Genomic DNA, 6,000 nt, shown 5'->3' with positions numbered 1-6,000 from the left:
CATTTAAGTGGTTTCCAATCTTTTGCATTTATAATCGGTGCTGCAGTGAATAACCTTCACAAGTATTGCTTTGCTCATCTCTAATTTTATCTTAGAAAAAAATCACAAGTTTTTAAGACCAGTTTTAATAGAAAAATGCCTTTCAACAGCTTGAGAAATACTTTTCATAGATTTAGAAACTGACCAAATGGGATTCTTTTGGCTCACTTTCAGGTGGGGCGCTCATCCCCTTCCTGCTTTTCTAATACAAAAGAGCCAACCTTGGTGACCTAATACAAATCTCACCTCTTGTTATTTATTTTCCAAATATTTAAGCACAGCTGATTGCTCTTTTTTTTTCTGAAATGCCAGAGAAATAAGAGCTAGCATTTATTGAGAATTTATGATGTGCATGTACCATACTAGGAGATATTATCTCATGGAGCCCTGATTTTTAAACAATGGACATTGTTTAAAAATAAGAAAACTAGGGCTTCCCTGGTGGCGCAGTGGTTGAGAGTCCGCCTGCCGATGCAGGGGACATGGGTTTGTGCCCCGGTCCGGGAAGATCCCACATGCCGCGGAGCGGCTAGGCCCGTGAGCCATGGCCGCTAAGCCTGCGTGTCCGGAGCCTGTGCTCCATAACAGGAGAGGCCACAACCGTGAGAGGCCCGCGTACCCCCCCAAAAAAAAGAAAAAAAAAAAAAGAAAACTAAAACTCTGAGAGGTTAAGTCACTAGCTTAAGGTCACACAGCTGGTAAGTGGTAGAGGTAAAGATTCATCCCAGGTCTGTTCGATTTCAGGAATTCACTCACTGCCTCAGGAGCCTACACAATATATCCCCGCTATCCAAGCCAACACTGCCTCGTACACTTTTAAAACTACTTTTAGGTTTATGGAAATATTTCAAAGATAGTACAGTTCTAGATATGCTTTATCTAGCTTCTCCTAGTTAACAAACTAAGAAATTAACATTGGTACAACACTATTAATTAAACTAGACATTTGGTTTGTATTTAACCAATTTTCCCCACTCATGTTCTTTTTTGCTGCTTTGGGATCCAATCCAGAATACCACTTTGCTTTTAGGATTTTTCTGTTACTTTTAGTTCTTTCTTTCCTGTATTTATCAGCTCCCCCACCACTTCCTGAAAGCAGAAATATTACTGAACACGTGAGTCCATCCTAGTGTCCTAGGAACAGTGCTGGACCCACGACCATGGAGTCAATGGTGACGTGACATAATTTATCTGTCTTGGCCTGATTTATTAAAGTTCTGGCTGTAGAAGAAAACAGGTTTCCAGGGCTCTGGAATATCAGGTGTGCTAATGAACGCCCCGTAAAGCAGGAGGGACACATCAGCACTTCGTCACCTTGTCTGCCAGGCGCCGGAGGAAGTGGGAGATTTGCTCATGACACCAGGTCACTTCCTCCCTCCCTGGCCTGACCTCCCAGCTCTTCCAGCAACAGCCAGTGGAAACCACGGCCAAGTCACTTAGTGACATCTTAAGGTGAGGCAAAGAACTGACAGGGCACGCTGGTCCCACACTTGGAGGGGACCTTCCAAATCCAGAGTTCCCCTCCTTGGATGGGTTGCCACATGAAAATGAGAAGTCTAGACACTGAATGGACATCAGAACATACTTAATAAAAAGAAAATTTTGCTATGTAATTTTACCTGATATCCATGATTATCCAGTATTTACTATCCATAGTAAGGTTTTTAAAATGCGTGAGATTCATTCAACAAATATTTACTTAATACCAACTATGTTCCAGGCACTATTTTAGGGGCTAGGTATAAGCAATAAACGCTAGAGTCCTAACCTCTGCCCTAAAAGAGCTTATATGGATATAGAAAGCAGATCAACAATCAATCAACATAGTATATAAGGCAAGTGAAATGTTAGCCATTCGTGCTAAGTGTTACATTCATTTAGTATGTATCTGAGCACCTGTGTGTGCCAGGCACTGTTCTAAATCTTGGAGAGGTGACAAGGAACAAAACTAAGGTGCTGAGGTCCCTTAGCTTTGAGATAAGGCAGATTCTACTAAAAGAGGAGGCGATTTTAAATAGAAGGGTCAGGGAAGACCTCTCCAAGAGAGTACCCTTTCATCTGAGATCTAAAAGATAAAAAAGATCAAAAAGCGGGTGGAAAGAGCATTCCCAGCAAATGGGACAGCATGTGCAAAGGTCCTGAGGTGGAAAAGAGACTGGCAGGTTTGAAGAACTGAGAGAGAAGAACATAGTGGAGTGTGTGCAGTGAGCAAGGGGAGAAAGCAGCCACGGTATGGAGGGAATTTCAGTCCATGGGAACGCGAAAGCCACTGGGCTAATCTGTCTGTTGCCATTTTGACATTTCCCAGAATCCCCTTCCCCATGGGTTCCAGGTTCTACCAGTCTTCGTTGCTGTGCGTGGGCTTTCTCTAGTTGTGGCAAGCGGGGGCTATTCTTTGTTGCAGTACGTGGGCTTCTCATTGCAGTGGCTTCTCTTGTTGCAGAGCACGGGCTCCAGGTGCATGGGCTTCAGTAGTTGTGGCACACGGGTTCAGCAGTTGTGGCTCGTGGGCTCTAGAGCGCAGTCTCAGTAGTTGTGGTGCATGGGCTTAGTTGCTCCGTGGCATGGGGGATGCCCCTGGACCTGGGCTCGAATCCACGTTCCCTACACTGGCAGGCGGATTCTTAACCATTGTGCCACCAGGGAAGCCCTCTATGCCTGCTTTTGTGCTACAACAGCAGAGCTGAGTGGCCTGCAAAACCTAAAACATTTTCTTTCTGGTCCTTTACAAAATAAGTTTGCCAACCCTGTGCTAAGACATGGCAGGCCTTGAGCAAGGCTTCAATTCCCCCTGTGTCTGAAGACAGAGTGATTTCAGTTATTCTGACCTAATCTTGACACCCAGCAAAGGTTTTATGCAAGGAAATGATGGTGTCCAGCTGTTTGAAGATTCTATTTTTGCTACTGTTTGGAGGATGGCTTGGAGGAAGGCAAGACTGGAAGTAGGGGGATCCATAAAGAGGCAGTTATCCAGGTGAAATACGATGATGACTTCTACCAGGGGGTTGGTGGTGGGGATGGAGAGAGGAAGGAAGATGCAAGATAGATACAGTCTAGAGACACCCAGTGGCAATGGATACACTAGTGTGCAGATCACGATTAAATACTATTCTCCCATAAAAAGAACCAGAGCTCCTTTGAGAAACAGTTAATCTCAGAGCTGGGGCAGGTAATACACAAGATTCACCTGGAACATCTTGTGATACCAGAAAGTAATGAAGTGCTTTAAAAACTATGGGGCCATGTTGAAAGGACACAGGAGCCAACTTGAAGGACCTTCGAATGGCCAAATCTAGAGTGATTTGAACAAACTAAATAAGCAATGAGAATAATAAATGATATGTCAATAAACAAACAGGGGGAAGGACAGAGCCTTCTTACAGAAATTCCAATTAACAAATGTGAAAGGAATGATAGAATTTGAAAATCACCACTTAGCAAACACCACAGGGATAATTGTTACAGCCAAGAACGGTGGACGGATGCTAAAGTTAGTGAGCAAAAGAATGATGAGAAATGGAATATTTGCATAGTCTCAAAGAATCTCCCCCCACAGGGTTCTTATTAAGGACAAAGAGAAGAAGAGTAACTTCAGAATGAAGAAACCCTATGGACACCACCTTCACCAAGTGACCACAGTTAACATCATCAGTAATGAGACATATTGACTTCAGGTAAGTCCTGATATGATGCGCTGAAAAAAGCCACGGGTGGCATTCCTGAAAAAAAAAGTTGCATAACTGCAACCTAATCGTGGGAAACATCAAAGAATTTCCAATTAAGGAACATTCTACACAACACCGGTCAGTACTCTTTAAATGTGTCAAGGTCATGAAAGACAAAGGAAGACTGAGGATCTGTTAGAGGACAACTAAATGAACGTGGGATGCAGAACAGGATCCTGGACCAGAAAATGAACCTGAGTGGGACAACTGGCAGATTTTGAATAAGGTCAGAGATCAGGCGGCAGTGTCGTAGCTAGGTTATTCTCCTCATTTCCACAGTTGTACTGTGCTCATGTAAGATGTTAACATTTGGGGAAGTTCAGTGAAGGGTATTTTTGGGAACCACTATTTCGGCAACTCTTGTCTAAATCTAAAATTATTTCAAAATAAAAACGTTTAAAGCTCCAGGGAAAAAAAAAGATCTGGTTTGGAGAAATGATGAACAGGATTGCTGATCAACAGGTGTGTTGGGAGGAAGAAAAGGGGAAAAAAAAGTTACATTCTGCTTTGCATTGTTATCAAGATATAGATACAAGTAAAAATGCCCTAATACATAAGATGAACTGTATAATCATCCCTGAGCAATCTGTCTATACACCCATTTATTTGTACACAGTAAAATCTACTTTATATGTCCAGTAGGAGTTGTATTATTGGGCATCACTTCACTCCTGAATTTCCAGAAGGGAGCAGGGGAAATTCCAACAGGGGAGGCCATGTTTATGAATGTATACCAATGTATACATCTTGAATTGCATACAAGATATGTAAATGTATATCTTGATTTCATTATTATCTAAAATGAGAATCTCTTGTGAATATTTGAGGCAAAACACTGCAATTAGCTAGTATTTATTTTGTGCCTGTCCCAGAGTCTATTGTCACAGGTATTATACAATTTATGGGGGACCCAATACAAAGTTGCAATTATAGCCGTCACTAAGTGAGTACCTACCATGTGTCAGGATCTGGGCCAGGGGCCAAATGCCTTATCTCACTTCATCCTCCCACTAACCCTGTGCCCATCATTTAGATGAGGATGTTGAGTTTCTGGGAAATTAATGAACCTGCTCAAGATCTTACAGTGTGAGGATGAATTGAAGGTATGTGGGGGTCACTGCCCCCAGGCTCTCAGCCAGTAAGTGGCAGAGCTGGCCTGAGATGTGGCTCTAGGCTTCTAACCACAGCTGCAGGGTTTCTGCTTTGTACTCTACTCTTTCCACAATTAGCAGACGGCAGGACCAGGCATGGAGGGCTTACAATTATGTCCAAGTCAGTGTGCTTGCTTAAGGCAGCAACATACAAGTCGTGTATTACAAGGACTGGACCCTCAAGTCACATATTTTATATCTTAGCCACTCTTGCCAACACTTGGCATCACCAACTGTAAAGGTCTGCAGATCTTACAGTTGGAGACTAGCTCACCTGTCCTTTCCAAGTCCATTTTCTTGAGTCAGCCCCTTGCAAATGGTCTGACCACATGTTTGTCTTTGTCCTCTCTCACCATCTTTCTGTCCTTAGCCCTTTCCATATTCTCCTCTGTTGGATTGTCTTTTTCTTAGTGATTTGAAAGAGATCTTTGTGCATGCTGGATGTTAATAATTTGTCTAAAATAGGTGGCAAGTATCCTGCTTGCCTTTAAATTTGCTATTTTGTGCCTTATTGCTATTACTATTATCGGTGTTTTAAATTTGGAGCTGTCGAATCTCTTTTCTTTGATGGTATTTGTGTCTTTTGAATAAACTAAAAGTGTATTCCTCCGTATTTTCTTCCACAACTGTCAGTTTTGTTCAGGTTTTGTTAATCAAGGGGGATTTATTTTTGTAACTACAGCAGGGAATCTAACTTTATTTTTTCCAGCCACGTTTATTGGATTGTCCTCCGTCTTTCTTTTTAAATTACATGTAAGATTTAAATCTATTTCAGATGATCATGTGTTACTTTTATAATAGCAATAGCTGAAATACAATTACTTGAAAGGAATAAAATCATATACTGATGTCCTTCTCTTGTGTCTCCCCATGGCTCACACAATGCCAGGAACATAGTACGTGTTCAGTAAATATTTCTGAACTGAAGGTGTCAACTTTTCTGTTTTCTCCTGACAGTATTATGTATATAATCTGTGATATAATCTTCACGTTAGCTTGGCATCATTACAGGCATTTAGGGGTAAGATCATATTATTAAAGATTTTGTTCTTTTAGTGCCAGTTTTTCAGTTAGATTTTACAGAA

This window comes from Delphinus delphis, chromosome 15 (assembly GCF_949987515.2).
Source record: "Delphinus delphis chromosome 15, mDelDel1.2, whole genome shotgun sequence".
In the NCBI taxonomy this organism is placed as follows: Eukaryota; Metazoa; Chordata; class Mammalia; order Artiodactyla; family Delphinidae; genus Delphinus; species Delphinus delphis.
Note: the sequence above shows the minus strand (reverse complement) of the source record.